This window comes from Ovis aries, chromosome 13 (genome assembly GCF_016772045.2).
Source record: "Ovis aries strain OAR_USU_Benz2616 breed Rambouillet chromosome 13, ARS-UI_Ramb_v3.0, whole genome shotgun sequence".
NCBI lineage: Eukaryota > Metazoa > Chordata > Mammalia > Artiodactyla > Bovidae > Ovis > Ovis aries.
The window spans coordinates 22945674-22962659 of NC_056066.1; the positions used below are offsets into that span (position 1 = coordinate 22945674).

Here is a 16986-nt window from a genome sequence, read left to right on the forward strand (position 1 = left end):
AGGTGCAGGAAGCTTTCAAACTTGTCCAGAGCCATACAGCTCATTAGGTCTGAAGTGAGAGCTGTTGGCCCCCAAACTCTGTCTCCTTTTCTGTAGAATATGCTATAATTCAAATGCCAGACCACTGGATCTGAAGGGAAGAGGGAAAGAATTTGAACTTTTTTTTAATCCTGTAGAAGTGAAATCTAAGAAAAACATGCTACATTTTTCAAGTCCATCTAAGTAACAGGGTTAATGTGTGGTTAGATGCAATTTATGACACCTTAGGGAATAACAGTCTGAAAAGGGAGTAAGACCACAACATGGATGGACCTTGAGGGCAATATATTAAGTGAAATAAGTTAGACAAATACCATATGATTTCACTTATAATTTGGAATTTTTAAAAAACAAAGAAACAAACACCAAGTTCATGGAGAGAACAAACTGATGGCTGCGAGAGGTGAAGGATGGGACTTATAAGAAATGGGTTAAGGGGATCAAAGGTACTAACTTTCAGTTATAAAATAATTTGTCAGGGGATGTAATGTACAGCATGGTGATTATAGTTAATAGTACTGTATTGTGTATTTATTAGATGCTAAAGAGTAAGTCTTAGAAATTCTCATCAAAAGAAAAAAATTCTGTAACTGTGTGGTGATGGATGTCAACTAGACTTACTGTGGTGATCATTCTACAATATATAGAATATAGATATAGAATCTACAATATATAGAATCATTCTACAATATATACAAATATAGGATCATTTTAATTAGCACTTGAAACTAATGTTGCATGCCAAATATATCACAGTTAAAAAGAAAAAAGAAAGAAGGGAATAAGAGAGTAGAAGAGATTTAAGGTAAAACACTTATATAGTTAGCTAATAGTCTTGGCCTGAAAGAAATCCCACTGGACTTTAAAAGAAAACAGGCAGAAGACTCACCTTTTCGGTTAAGTACTGCTGTGTTATAAGCCACCTCCAAATTTTGTGGCTTAAACAAAGACTGTTTTATGTTCTCACGATTCTTTGGGTTAGGAATTCAGGCAGGGCTCACTGAGGATGCCTCTTCTCTGTTCCATGTCGTCTTGACAGGGGTGCCTCAGCTGGATGACCCAAAGTGACCTCATGTACTTCCGGGCGTTGGTGCTGTCAGCTGGGTGAGGCACCTTTGTTCCCCTCCAAGTGTTCCCTCACTCTCTTTCCATGTGGTCACACATCATTCAGTTGTCTAGCATTTTTAGTTGGTGGCTGTCTTCCAAGGAGTAAAAGGGATTACGTACCATCAGTTTCACTGTATTCTGCTTGTCAAAGCAAGTCCAAGGGCCAACATGGAGTCAAAGGATCGGAAAATAGATTTCACTCTTTTTGTAAAGATAATTTTCTTTATTTTTGGCTGTGCTAGGTGTTTCTCTAGTTATGGGAAGCAGGGGCTGCTCTCTGATTGCAGTGCTTGGGCTTCTCATTGCGGTGACTTCTCTTGTTGCAGAGCACAGGCTCTAGGACATTTGGGCTTCAGTAGCTTGTAGGCTCTAGAGCACAGCCTGAGGCTTGTGACCCTCAGGCTTACTTGCCCTGCGGCATGTGGGATCCTCCCAGACCAAGGATTGAGCTCATGTCTCCTGCATTGGCACGTGGATTCCTTACCACTGAACCACCAGGTAAGCCCTAGATTTTACTCTTGATGGGAGAATGGTCCAGGCACATTGCAAAGGGTATATGGTTCTGCTTTTTGAAAGAAGCCAGATACAAAAGAGTATATTATATGTGATTCTATTTGTGTGAATTTCTGGAAAAGGTAAACTTATCTAGGGGGTGGAAAAAAGCATATGATTGCCAAGAAGTATGAGCAAACATTGGGGGACAATAGAAATATTCTGTACCTTGATTGTGGTGGTATATGGGCTTCCCAGGTGGCTCAGTGTTAAAGAATCCCACCTGCCAATGTAGGAGACATGGGTTCGAGCCCTGGGTAAGGAAGATATCCTGGAGAAGGAAATGGCATCCCACTCCAGTATTCTTGCCTGGCAAATTCCATGGACAGAGGAGCCTGGTGGGCTACAGTCCATGGGGTCGCAAAAGAGTCGGACATGACTAAGTGACTAGAACAACAGTATACACAGGGGACATTTGTCAAAATGTATGCACTTTATTATAACTATGAGGTATATCCAAAAAAAGTAGGATATAGGAGGAACTGTGGAACCATCTTAACCTCTGAAGATCATCTGGTCCAGTGTCTTTACAGACAAAGTGAGGCCCAGAAAGAGGAACTTTCTGTATCCTTTCTGCCAAAGGATACTCTGTTAGTGATAAAACCAGGATTGCAATCCAGGCTTCTAACCACAGTCTTCCTCTGAGAAGATTGGGGAAAAGGATGCCCCAAGCCTGGGTTTCACTGACTCACTTAGATGTAAGCATGTCTGGGAGTGAAGGATGAGAGCTATCAGTGTCCCTTTGCATTCTAGAATTTTCCAGGGATCTCCAGTGCTCAGATTTCTGTGCTCTTTTTCTAGTTCTGAGGGACTGTAGACAAGTTCCTATAACTCCTCTGTTAAGTCAGTACCTGTAATAAAGGTGAATGGAGCAATATTTATACATAGATTCAAACACCATGTGTAAAGAAATAAGAGAAGAGCAGCTATGCCACGCCACTTTTGTCTACAGTGCTGTCTCTGAGTTTCCTACAAGGGTGCTGGTAAAGAGTAAAGAGGGCCGTGGAACTAGAGAAGCAACATTATTCACTTAGGTTTTACTTAAATTAATAAATCCACCTTTCAGGCTCATAAGAGTTATTGCTAGCTTTCATGAAGTGCTCCATAGAGTAAGATAAGTTGAAATAGTGAAAAATAGTGTTTCCACTCATAGTAACATGCAAATGTTAGGACATATGTAGGGAATTTGAAAAAATGAGTACAGCTCATTCTCTACCTTTAATATACTATCCTTACTCAGAAAAAAAATGATTTCAAACCTCATCCAAAGTGTCTCAGACATTTGTCAGATGTATCCAACTTCTCTGGATGTCAAAGAACCTTTTAAAAATTATCTACAAGAGACGACAGAACACTTTGGGCTGAAATTATTTGTGGCCAATACATCAAAGAGCAACACCATGCTGATCTTGAGCAATTACCTAGAGAATTACAGACTTGAACTGTGGAGGGTATCTGAACTTTTTGCTAACACTAAGTCTCTTTTGAAATTAGTTACCATAGCACTAAACATGAGTAATTCAGCAAGGAAGCCTTTTTAAAGTGAGAACATCACTCTGATAGATTCCTGAAGCTTGGAGTTTTCTTCATTTTAGTTTTAGGTTGTTGTCATTTCCCCATTTTTCTATTACTGTATAATAAGAATTATTATATAGTAAGCATCTTATTAAGTGAGGGGATGCTAATTTGCATCTTGAACTTGTGGTTTCTGTCTCAAAGCTGCTGTTTGGGAGGAGCCTGTTATTTCACTGACTTGAAGGCCAGTTGCAGTATAACTCTCCTGGCCTAACATTAATGCCAGGTGGGAAGTGATGCATTTATGGAAATAATTCAAGCCAAAGAAATCTACTCTTGTTTGGATTACCCCAGCTGGGCAGTGCTCTGCTCCTGAATGGATTCCCCTTGGGTTAATTTGGGTTAAAGAGGGCAGAGCAGTATGGGATATAAGGAAATCAGCCCCGAGCTCTCTTGGAGTCTAACCCGGCAATCTCACAAAACTTAGCTTGGTCTAAGCCAGACAGACATTCCCAGCCAAAGACCTTTTGAAAAGTTATACTTTCACTCCATGGCTGCCATGTTTTGAAATATCTGGATTACCTAACATGTAGTGTTATTCATAAACTTTTACCCAGGTCCACACACATTTTTTTCCTAGGTAGTGTTAGTGGTAAAGAACCTGCCTGTGGGTTCAGTCCCTGGGTCAGGAAGATCTCCTGGTGGAGGGCATGGGATTCTCTTGCCTGGAGAATCCCATGGACAGAGGACCCTGGTGGGCTACAGTCCAGGTCACAAAGAGTTGGACAACTGAGTGACTAACACTACTACTACTATTATGCGCACTTTGGTAAGGACTTTTTCTATAGCACAGGAACGGTGTACAGATCATCAGTACTACCTTAAGAGCTCAGGAACTCAGCATGATAGGAAACTCATGAGGAAGGTGAACCAAGACTTCTGGGTTTTCTACATCCCTACCAACCTGGCTTCTACTTCCCTCCATCACAGCTATTCCTCTGGAATCAATGGTTGTTTTAATCACCTCCTATTCAATGCCATTGGTGAGAGAGAGTTTCACCCTAGAGTTTCGGGGATGGCCAGACACACAACCCCTGACTCTGGGCAGATGAGATTGACAGCAGTTTATTGGTCATCTACACTCACAGCCATGGGGAGGAGGACACCGCACAGGGCCACATAAAGGTTGCACCTGGGGATGGAGCTGTGCATAGGGTGGGGAGCAGGCTTTTTTGTAGTATCAAGAGGGCAAAGTGCCCTCTGATTTCCATAAAAGGATGTGACTAGCTTATTTGAATTCTCAGGGATGGGAGGCAGGGAACTGAAATCTACTGTTTAGGGATTAGCACCTGGTCCAGTTAATGAGGGTTGTTGGGCTGGGGGACCTTGTCTTTTGGAGCAGAGTGGGGAAGGGGACTTGTGGTTAGCCATTAGAGGTCTCCCAATTTTTCCCTGGATGTCAAGACATACCTGATATTGGGCCTTAGTTTCAGGACTCAATGCCACAATAGCCATGTAGGATATTATATCTAGACCACCACCTACAGTGCCCTCTAGTAACTGGGCCAGGGTGTGGTGGTGGATGGGGAAAGGTGGAGTGACACAAAGGATGCAGACCAAGCTTTTCTAGTTAATCCTTTCAGGTAGTCACATTGTAAATGCTCACTGAATATCTTTCTGTGCCAGCACTCCCGGCCCTAAGGCTTAAAGGTGAATGGAACACAGTCCTATTTTGGAAAAGTCAAATGGAGAAACAGAGGACTTCAACAGATGGTCATAACAGAGTGAAAGAAGTAGGAGCCAAAATGTGTACATGTGCTGTGAGAGCACAGTGTTGAGGGCAGGTCATCCAGGGATGAGGACCAGTGAGCTGGCCTTGAAGATGAGGAGGAGTTTGCCAGTTGGAGAAGGGAGAGATGGGAGCTTCTTAGCAGAGGAATCAAAGGAGTAAATGATCATGACGTGTTAAAAATAAGTGACAAATAGTCCAGCAGTCGGGGGTGGAGGGGATGTTGTTAGTGATTAGAGTGGTATTGACACAGTCTCAGAGGGGCAGCCTGGGAGAAACCAGGAACACTGTACCTAGAGGGCTGCCCTAGCTTTCTGCTTCTTTCATATTCCTTCCCCCACATTTCCCTCCAGTTCTCTTTCTCCTGCAGGCATCTTCTCATATTGCAGAATCAGATTCTGCCCTTATTGGGAGCCAGGGCAGATAGGAGCAAGATGAGAGGAATGTGCCGAAGGGACCAGAATAAACTGTACTTCCCTGACCATCTCACCAAAGGCTGCCTCTGAATACATGTGTAAAATATTGTGCCAGTTTCAACATGTCAAAGGTCCCAGGCACAGGCCAGGCCAGCTGGGTGCTGCCCAAGCTTTGTCATGAGTGCTCAGATCTCCTGAGCTCTCTCTCCTTCTGCTGCTTTTGGAATCTTTTCCATGTTCAGCTCCTGCTCTCCCTGGCTGCGATGACCAATTCTGTAAAAGACTCCTCTAGAGACTAATTTTCCTAGAGCAGAAATAGGGGAGAGGTGGTTCAAGGTATTTGAATCCAGGTCAGGAACTCTGCTATCAGCAGTCCTACCTTAGCAGATAGATCTCTGAGCTGTGTTTATTTCCTTATACAATTTTCTACTTTCAGATGTGCTGCTATCTTGGATTGGAAATTGCATTCCCTTCATTTCTATGTTCTCATCTGGAAAACGCCTACTCATCTTTCAAAACCTAGCTCAAAAGTCACCACCTTAAGAAGCCTCCCTTGGGCAAGCCAGTTGCTTCCTTCTGACATTCCCTTAGCGGCTCTTTTACATTTTTTTTTTTTTAAACACTGAACACGTTGGTTATAATTCTGTTTGCATACAGAATTCTGTTTTCTTCACTCATCTAAATTCCTGAGGCATCTTTGTTTCCATAGCAATCATCAGTAACGACACATAGTAGGTATTCAGTAAACTTAAATGAATAAAAGAGGAGGAAAGCCAAAGAAAACTTTTTAAAAATCACACATGTGGATCAAACTTCCAACTACTAATTTACAGAAAATAGAGAGGAAAATTTCTTTTCCTGCCACCCCAGGAAATATCAGCAGAATCCTGAGAGAGGAAACTCATTAGGACAAACATCCTAGTTTCTTGGAAAATAAATTGCAAGGGGGAAAAAGAGAATTGGAGGAGGACTGGTAATTTGAGAGAGACTTAGAAGACCCGTCAAACAATTGCAAAGCATGGACTTGACTTGGATTTTGATTTTTAAAAAATTTTAGATTATGACATGTATGAGACCTTGGAAATTTGAACATAGAACGTTTGATGACTTTAAGGCCTTATTGTTAATCATTTTAGATGTGATAATTGTGTTATGTTTACTTTGAAAAGAAAGCAATCATTATTTTTAAGAGATGAGTCCTGAAATGTTTATAAGTGAAAGTATATGTCTGGAATTTGCTTCAAAATAATATGGGAGGGAGGAAGTGGATGATAGTGTAAATGAAGTAGGTTTGGCCATGGGGTTGACGGTTGTTGGGGCTGAGTGATAGGTGGGCACAGAAAGAATCATCCTCTAGATATTTTTATGTATATCTGAAATTGCTACTGCAATGTTTAAAAGCAACAAAAAGTCTTTTAAAAGCTTGAATGTTTTGCATTTACACTTCGCAGTACAATAATTATTTTAAAAAATAAATTTGTTTGGCTGCAAAGGGGTCATAGTTGCAGCATACAGGATCTTCAATCTTTGTTGTGGCATGCAGGTTCTTTTAGTTGCAGCATATGGAATCTAGTTCCCTGAGTAGGGATTGAACGTGGGCCCCCTGCATTGGGAGTGTGGAGTCTTAGCCATGGGACCACCAGGGAAGTCTGTACAATAGCTATTTTAAACAATAGAATTGAAACGATTACTCCTCACCTCAATGTGAAAAAAATTTTGTTTAATGTATGCATGTATGTTTTGTTACATGTTTATGCTAGAATATTTTCCAAAGGAACATCTTTATTAAAAAAAATAGGTAAAGCCAATTAGAAAATAGGGAGCTTATATTTAGAAATTCACTTTCTTTTTTCTAAAATTTATTTTATTCAAGTATAATTGATTTACAATCTTATGTTAATTTTCTGCTATACAGCAAAGTGATTTACATACATAATATATGTATTTACATATGTATACACACAATACACACAATATACACATATACATATATGTACATGCATACATATGTACATATATACATGTATATATACATATATACAATCTTTTTCATATTCTTTTTCATATGGTTTATCACAGAATAATGAACATAGTTCCCTATGTTATACACAAGACCTTGTTTATCCATTCTATATATAATGGTTTGCATCTACTAATCCCCAAACTCCCAGTCTATCACTCTTCCACATCCCCTTGTCCTTAGCAACCACAAGTCTCAATGTCTATGAGTCTGTTTTGTAGCTAAGTTCATTTGTGTGGTGTACTAGATTCCACATATAAGTGATATTGTGTGGTGTTTGTCTCTCTCTTTCTGAATTTCTTCACTTAGATAATCTCTAGGTGTTGCTGCAAATGGCATTGTTCCATTCTTTTTTATGACTGAGTAGTATTCCATCATACATGTACCACATCTTCTTTATCTATGCACCTGCTGGTGGACATTTAGGTTGTTTCCTTGTCTTGACTATTATGAATAGTGCTGCTATGAACAGAATGCTACATGTATCTTTTTGCATTATAGTTTTGTCTGAATATATGCCCAGGAGTAGGATTGCCAGATCATCTGGTAATTCTACTTTTAGTTTTCTGAGGAACCTCCATACTGTTTTCCGTAGTGGCTGTACCAATTTACATTCCAACCGTGTAGGAGGATTCCCTTTAAAAATTCACTTTCTTAGTCAATTTTTAGGAACACATCTGTTTTTTCCATATGGATAGTTGAATCTTTTTGCCTTTTCATACTGTTCATGGGGTTCTCAAGGCAAGAATGCTGAAATGGTTTGCATTCCCTTCTCCAGTGGACCATGTTTTGTCAGAACTCTCCAGCATGACCGTCTATCTTGGGTGGCGCTACATGTCATGGCTCATAGTTTCATTGAGTTAGATAAGGCTATGATCCATGTGATCAGTTTATTTAGCTTTCTGTGCTGTGGTTTTCATTCTGTCTGCCCTCTGATGGATTAGGATAAGAGGCTTGTGGAAGCTTCCTGATGGGAGGGACTGGCTGTGGGGAAATCTGGGTCTTGCTCTGATGGGTGGGACCATGCTCAGTTCAGTTTAGTTCAGTTCAGTCGCTCAGTCGTGTCTGACTCTTTGTGACCCCATGAATCTCAGCACACCAGGCCTCGTGTCTGACTCTTTGTGACCCCATGAATCGCAGCACGCCAGGCCTCCCTGTCCATCACCAACTCCCGGAGTTCACTCAGACTCACGTCCATCGAGTCAGTGAGGCCATCCAGCCATCTCATCCTCGGTCGTCCCCTTCTACTCCTGCCCCCAATCCCTCCCAGCATCAAAGTCTTCTCCAATGAGTCAACTCTTCGCATGAGGTGGCCAAAGTATTGGAGTTTCAGCTTTAGCATCATTCCTTCCAAAGAAATCCCAGGGCTGATCTCCTTCAGAATGGACTGGTTGGATCTCCTTGCAGTCCAAGGGACTCTCAAGAGTCTTCTCCAACACCACAGTTCAAACGCATCAATTCTTCGGTGCTCAGCCTTCTTCATAGTCCAGCTCTCACATCCATACATGACTACTGGAAAACCATAGCCTTGACTAGACGGACCTTAGTCGGCAAAGTAATGTCTCTGCTTTTGAATATGCTATCTAGGTTGCTCATAACTTCTCTTCCAAGGAGTAAGCGTCTTTTAATTTCATGGCTGCAGTCACCATGTGCAGTGATTTTGGAGCCCAAAAAGATAAAGTCTGACATTGTTTCCACTGTTTCCCCATCTATTTCCCATGGAGTGATGGAACCGAATGGGACCATACTCAGTAATCTTTAATCCAATTTGCTGTTGATGGGTGGGGCAGTGTTTCCTGCCAGTAGTTTGGCCTAAGGCCAAAAGGACTTATGCCAGCATGCTGCAGCTCCCAGGACTGCTGTATTCAGTACCCTTGACTGTGCAGCAGGCCACTGTCAACCCACGCCTCCGCCAGAGACTCCTGGACACTCACAGTCAAGTCTGGCTCAGTTGCTTATGGGGTCATTGTTCCTTTCTCCTGGGTCCTGGTGCACACAAGGTTTTGTTTGTTCCCTCCGAGAGTCTATTTCCTCAGTCCTGTGGAAGTTCTGTAATCAAATCCCACTGGTCTTCAAAGTCAAATTCCTTGGGGGTTCTCAGTCCCTTTGCCAGATCCCCAGGTTGGGGAATCTGTGGTGGGCCCTAGAACTTTTGCAACAGTGCGAGAACTTCTTTGGTATAATTATTCTCCAGCTTGTGGGTCGTCTGCTTGGTGGCTCTGTGGTGGGGCTAATGGTGACCTTCTCCAAGAAGACTTATGCCACACACTGAGCCTCCCGAGTCTGTTTCATTGACTACACTAAAGCCTTTGACTGTGTGGATCACAACAAACTGTGGAAAATTCTGAAAGAGATGGGACTATGAGACCACCTTACCTGCCCCTTGAGAAATCTGTATGCAGGTCAAGAAGCAACAGTTAGAACTGGACATGGAACAACAGACTAGTTCTAAATTGGGAAAGGAGTACGTCAAGGCTGTATATTGTTACCTTGCTTATTTAACTTATATGCAGAGTACATTATGCAAAATGCCAGACTGGATGATGCACAAGCTGGAATCAAGATTGCAGAGAGAAATATCAATAACCTCAGATATGCAAATGATACCACCCTTATAGCAGAAATTGAAGAGGAACTAAAGAGCCTCTTGATGAAGGTAAAAGAGGAGAGTGAAAAAGCTGGCTTAAAATTCAACATTCCAAAAATGAAGATCATGGCATCTGGTCCCATTACTTCATGGCAAATAGATGGGGAAACAATGGAAACAGTGACAGATTTTATTTTGGGGGGCTCCAAAATCACTGCAGATGGTGACTGCAGCCATGAAATTAAAAGGCTCTTGCTCCTTGGAAGAAAAGCTATGACCAACCTAGGCAGCTTATTAAAAAGCAAAGATATCATTTTGCTGACAAAGGTCTGTCTAGTCAAAGCTATGGTTTTTCTAGCAGTCATGTATGGATGTGAGAGTTGGAGTATAAGGAAAGGTGAATGCCGAAGAATTGATGCTTTTGAACTGTGGTGTTGGAGAAGACTCTTGAGAGTCCCTTGGACTGCAAAGAGATCCAACCAGTCCATCCTAAAGGAAATCAGTCCTGAATATTCATTGGAAGGACTGATACTGAAGCTGAAACTCCACTACTTTGGCCACTTGATGCAAAGAACTGAGTCATTGGAAAAGACCCCGATTCTGGGAAAGATTGAAGGCAGGAGGAGAAGGGAATGGCAGAGGATGAGATGGTAGTATGTCATCACCGACTTGATGAACATGAATATGAACAAGCTCCAGGAGTTGGTGATGGACAGGGAGGCCTGGTGTGCTGCAGTCCATGGGGTTGCAAAGAGTTTGACATGACTGAGCAACTGAACAGATAGTTGAATCTACAACTACTAAACTTTAGTATTTTATTGATAGTATTTATTGCCAGTTGCAGACAGTTCTCAGGTGCAAAGCAAATTTGGAAAAACAGTTTCTAAGCACAATTACCAACAGCATTAGCAATAAGTAGATTTTAAAGTTTGTTCACTTCCACAAAGTCCAAAGTTCTATGAGTTTCCAAGAGTGCTTATCGGTGTGAATAAACAAGGTGTGGTAATACTCACATGGGCAGTTTTTGAAAGAAAGAAAACTTCATTGAATTAGTTTGCACAATATTGGTTACTTAGAACATTCTATTACCTGTATCTTCAACATAATATTGTCTTCAATGTTTTTATATGATAAATATCTTATGAAACTTAAATATTGCATATCAAAACTTGGACTTTTGGGGTCAAATTTGCTCAAAGTAATCTGTGAAGGTAGGCTATTTTCCTGCCCGGTCTATAACTGTCACCCTGCAGATTACCAACACTTAGTCAGTTGGTCCTTGGAACTAATGATTGCCATTAAGTGTGTGTTTAGTTAACATGGCAATGATATGTGTGAAAGTTCAAGTTTTAAATTAATTGAAAATATTCCCCAGTTTTAAACATATCTTGAGATTTTTAAGGTGTGTGCAAGTATTACTCTATGATTGGGATGTTTATTGAGTGCCTGCTATGCCATCTAACATGCTTGGTTGCTTTTCCAATATTGTTTCATTTAATCCTCCCAGTGTGCAATAAAGAAGAGTTTTACTGTTTCCACCTTGCAAATCGGGAAAGTTAGGCTCAGAGAAGATACAAGGCTTGTCTAAGTTCACACAGCCTGTAAGCAGTAGGGGAAGACAAGTGTTGGTTACCCTGGTTTTACTCTTCTGCCCTTGTGCCCTGTTTAATGATTTTCTCCTCATGGTTGTGAGCCCCTCAAGAGCAGTCTTTCAGGTCTTTGGGGCCTTCATGGTTCCTTAATCCAAGTGAATATTAATAAACAAAAGTGAAATTTGCTCAGTCATGTCCGACTCTTTGCGACCCCATGGACTACAGTGCACCAGGCTCCTCTATCCAAGGGATTCTCCAAGCAAGATTACTGGAGTGGGTAGCCATGCCCTTCTCCAGGGGATCTTCCCAACCCAGGAATCCAACCCAGGTCTCCTGCATTGCAGGTAGATTCTTTACTGACTCAGCCACCAGGGAATCCCCATATTAATAAATATTTGTTAGATAATCTCAGCAAGTCATCCAAGTGTCAACATCCAGCTGTAACCACCTTAGGCCAGGAGCTGGGCTTCTTGGAAAATTCCAAGCTTACCTTTGGGAGTATGTAGAATTATACAGTAGGACTTCCCTGTGGCTTAAATGGTAAAGAATCTGCCTGCAATGCAGGAGACCTGGGTTCGATTCCTGGGTTGGGAAGATCCCCTGGAGAAGGGCATGGCTATCCACTCCAGTATTCTCGCCCAGCGAATCTCTTGGATAGAGGAGCCTGACAGGCTGCAGTCCATGGGGTCGCAAAGAGTCAGACATGACTGAGCAACTAACATTTCACTTCATGATTATACAGTAACCACTTGAGAAAAGTGTTTAAGAATACATCTGGAGACTTAAACTATATAAAGAAGAAGTGGGAAAAGTAATGATGTCAAAGAATAGGATCAAGATTGAGAAAAATTGAGGTTTAAATTTGGAAAATGACAAATCAACCAGAAAGGTTTATGCTGTTGGTCTTCACTCTATATTCTCGCTTTATAAGAAGTAGACAAATTAACAAACTGTGGAAGAAAATTCCTAGAACACTGGGATCAAGTCAATACACCTGATGGTTCTGGAAGACAGAATTTTCAGAGATAAAAATACAATAGATCACTCCTTGAACTCCCGTCCTCAACCCATGGGTGTATCTGCCTGAGTTGCCTTGGCCACGGAGGAGTATTTCTCTGATGTGGCTTTATCTGTGGTACCAGTGCAGCCTCATCAGAGTTGAGATGCTTGACTCAAACTGATGTGTGCTTTGCCAAGTGTGATGATTAATTTTATGTGTCAACTTCACTGGCCATGGGGTGCCCAGATATTTGGTTAAAGATCATTCTGGGTATGTCTGTGAAGGTGTTTCTGGATGGGATTGGCATTTGAATTAGTGGACTGAGTAAACAGATGGCCTTTCCAGTATGAGGGGGCCTCATCCTCCATTGAAGGCTGAATAGAACACAAAGGTGGAGGGAGTGGAGAGAACTTTCTCTCTCTTTGGTTGTCTTTGAGTTGGGACATTGGTCTTCTGTCTTTGGACTTGGACTCAGTCTGAAACTATACCATGGTCTCTCCTGGTTGTCCAGCTTGCAGACTGCACACCTTCAGACATCTTAACCTCTATAATTGCGTGAGCCGGTTAGTTACAATAAATCTCCACCTCTTTTTCTTTATCTCTCTTTGGATAAATACAGCAAGTGAGATGTTAAATAGTAGCTAATAATATTATCTACCATTTGTTGCTTGCCATTATCTAGCAGGGGCCATACTAAACATTTTACCCAAGTTATCTCATGTAATCCTTACAGAACCAAATAAAGGGACTAAGGTTCAGGGAGTTGTGATTTTGCAGCTAGAAGTTATGAACTCCAGAGCCAAACACTGTTCTCAGAGGTGTGATGCAGGATGGCCAGCAGTGTCATGAAAGCGGATCTGTGTTTAACAAGCTTTTGTGGCAAAAGTCTGTAAGCATTTAGAGTTCCTGAAGACCTCAGTTCGATCCCTGGATTGAGAAGATCCCCTGGAGGAGGGAAAGGCTACCCACTCCAGTATTCTGGCCTGGAGAATTTCATGAACTGTATAGTCCATGGGGTCACAAAGAGTCGGACACGACTGAGCGACTTTCACTTTCAAAGTTCCTGGGGAGCTGTGCCCTAGAAAGATGTAGAGAAAACTATGAAGGTGACTGACAGACCCAAAAATGGGGGCCTGGTCCAAGACCCCCTAGGAGCTCTTAAGCTGAAACTCAGTATTTAATGTTCAGAGTACAAAGCTCAAAAGTAAGCTGAGGTGGAGTCTTCATTTTCAAGAAAGGACCAAACTGAGGAGATGAAGCTATTAGAAAACTTGCCTCACTGTTTCTAGCACCTGCTCCTCTGTGTCTGGACTTCCTGCCTCAGTTCCTCCCTGACCTGTTTGCTGTGCCCAGAGTCATGCTTCCAAAGCATCAAGGTTACCGTGGGCTCTTTGAGGGCAGGTTCTGGGGTTCTTATGAGACTGCAATCTGGGAGGAGCTCAGCAAATATCTGTGGATTGTTCCAGGGATCAGAGCATGCTACGTGAGAATTAGGGCCACCTTCATTGTCTTCTCTTTTTCCCTTCACCATGGAATGTGTGGCGACAGGGTCTGCCGTCATACTCTGCAGCCCCTTTCTCACCCCTACTGCAGATGGACAGACCCAGCCTGGTATGAAGGCACACTTAGCTTTCCTCAATATCATATTTCATAAGGTTCTTTACTTTTTTCAAAAAATGTCCAATGGGAGAATGGCTAAAATGAAAAAGGTATATGGGCTTCCCCAATGGCTCAGAGAGTAAAGAATCTGCCTGCAATGCAGGAGACACAGATGTGGGTTCGATCTCTGGGTTGGGAAGATTCCCTGGAGGAGGAAATGGCCACCCACTCTAGTGTTCTTGCCTGAAGAATCCCATGGACAAAGGAGCCTGGCAGACTACAGTCCAAAGAGTTCCAAAGACCTGGACATGACTAAAAGACTGAGCATGTGCACACACACACATATAATATCAAGGATTGGTGAGGATGTGGGACAACTGGAATGATCATACTCTGCTGGTGGGAGTATAAACTAGTACAACCACTTTGGAAAACAGAAAGTACCTAGTAAAGCTAAACACACATATACTCTGTACTCTAAGGCCTGACAGTTCAATTCCTAGATGTGTAGCCCAACAGAAGGGTGTATACAAGTACTAGAATCCTCATGGCAGCACTGCTCACAGTAGCCTCAAACTGGAAACAGAGTGGCAGTCTCTAGTGGAATGGCTGAGTACATTGTGGTGTATTTATAAAAGGGGATACTACACAGCCACGACAGGAACAAACTACAATCACGTGCGACTGTATGTGTGAATCTCTCATGTTAGACAAAAGCCAGGTGCAAGAGAAGCCACCCTCTACGATCCCACTTCTGAGACAGTAAGGTGTTTATATTAAAATACAAAAACATTTTTTAAAGATAAACTAGTCTGTGGCCTTATAAATCAGGATCATAGTTATGTGGTGTGTGAGGGAGGGTGCTGGGCATGAGGGGCAGGGTTCTGGGGTGCTGGTCACATTCTGCTTCTTGATAAAGTTACTCGTTACACAGGTTTATACACTTGGTGAAAATTCATCAGGCTGTGCACTTATGATTGGTCCACTTTTCTGTATGTAGGTAATATATCAGTATGATTTACACCCCCCCCCCCAAATGTGCAGTGAATTCTTTGAAACTTCTCTACTAAAAGAAGTCTTTTAAATCGTGGGTTTACTCTGACATTGTTTCTTCACAAGAAGTGAACTAAATTCTGAACTCTTGTGGCATTTATCATGTACAAATATCATCATGGTTTATGTGTTACTAGAAAAATGTTCTGTAAAATAATAGTTTTCTATTTAGGAAGAAGCCCATTTGCTAGCACTTTTATGGGAATCATTTAATGAAAGTATGTGAATTTCATCTAGCTTGAAACTGCTTTTACATCATCTGCTTCCATAGAATAAAACTGACTGCCACTTTATTATGGAGCAGTAAATAAGCCAATTTCCGAAGGTCAGTAGCTGATAGTTCCTAAACTCATCAGTTTGCTGACAAAATAAAACACAGGAAATCAAAAAACTCCTTGCATAGAGTGAAATTATAATATAAAACTTCTGAAAATCCCCAGTACACTGATATCAAAAGTGCTCCCTGACACTCTGGGCCTAGGGATGCAAATACATATTTTGACATTCATTTCAGCGTAATATACCTCATAGGGACTCAAAGGAAGCTGTGACTACAATGTGATATAGATTCAGTAATGCTTTATTTATTTATTATTATTTTAAAAAATATGCCAGTATTTACTTATTTGGCTGCACTGGGTCTTAGCTGTGGCATCTGAGATCTTTAATTGCAGCATGAGAACTCATACTTGCAGCACCTGCAATCTAGTTCCCTGACCAGGGATCGAACCTGAGCCTTCTACACTAGGAGTACAGAGTCTTAGCCACTGGACCACCAGGGAATTTCCTCAGTAATGCTTTCAATTCAGACTCTGACTATATTCTGTTGCATGTGATTAAAATCGACACAATAATATTGTTAAGTGAAAAGCAACCAAATGCTGCAGTAATTTAAAACAAAACAAAAACAGAGATAGCTCTCAAATCCAGCTCATCAGAATGCTCTTCCTTTCCTGCAAGTTGAAGCCAAGTGTGTTTTCAGAAGCTAATTTATTTTTCCCAGATCTTGCACTTACATGCCTCTCCTTGGATATTTTGTTGAGTAAAGAAGTCCCCCTTAATCTCAAGATCCCAAGCCAACATTTCAGGAGTATCTTTTAAAGCCCAGTGTTTTCAGAAGTACCCTAGCATGTTCCTTCTTGTTCAGGGCCTCATATAATAGTAACAGTAGTAGTGGTGGCAGTAATGAGAACAACAGTAACAGCTAACATTTATATAGTGATTTGTTGTGTACTGCAAACATGTTTCAGTCAGTTAGGGCTGCTGTAACAGAAGACCATAGTGTGGGTGGCTTAAGCAACAAGCATTTATTTCTCACAGTTCTGGAGTCTTAGAAGTCCAATATCAAGATCTGGGGAGATGCCACTTCCTAGTGTGCAGATGGCTGGCTTCTCCTTGTATCCTCATACATAGGGGAGCAGACAGAGAGAAAGCAAACTCTTATAATACCCCCCTTCTAATATAATCACATTAGAAGTTAGAACTCCAGCATATAAATTCTAGGGGAGCTGCAAACATTTAGTCCATAACAGAACTGTTCTATGTGTTTTCTGTATATTAAACCATTTAATCCTGCCAACAACTCAGTAAGGCAACTATTAAACTATCATCCTTGTCATTCCATTTTGGAGGGAAAAAAATGGGGCGCAGAAAGGGAAAGGTTTTTTAAAAAAATATTTATTTATTTTGCTGCGCCGTGTCTTAGTTGCAGCACATA

General features: G+C 41.5%; 1 protein-coding gene across 6 annotated transcripts in view; it reads left to right on the forward strand.

Annotated features, from left to right (window-relative positions):
- Positions 1–16986, forward strand: part of SPAG6 (sperm associated antigen 6) — a 111131-nt gene that overhangs the window by 77021 nt on the left and 17124 nt on the right. For 3 of the 6 annotated variants that reach the window (XM_060397326.1, XM_060397327.1, XM_042230509.2), the window contains 2 exons: positions 1079–1143; positions 1473–1644. The exons of the other annotated variants lie outside the window; for them this stretch is intronic. The gene's annotated coding sequence lies outside the window, so the exon portion shown is untranslated. The remainder of the gene's footprint in view (positions 1–1078; positions 1144–1472; positions 1645–16986) is intronic. 6 annotated transcript variants of the gene reach the window in all.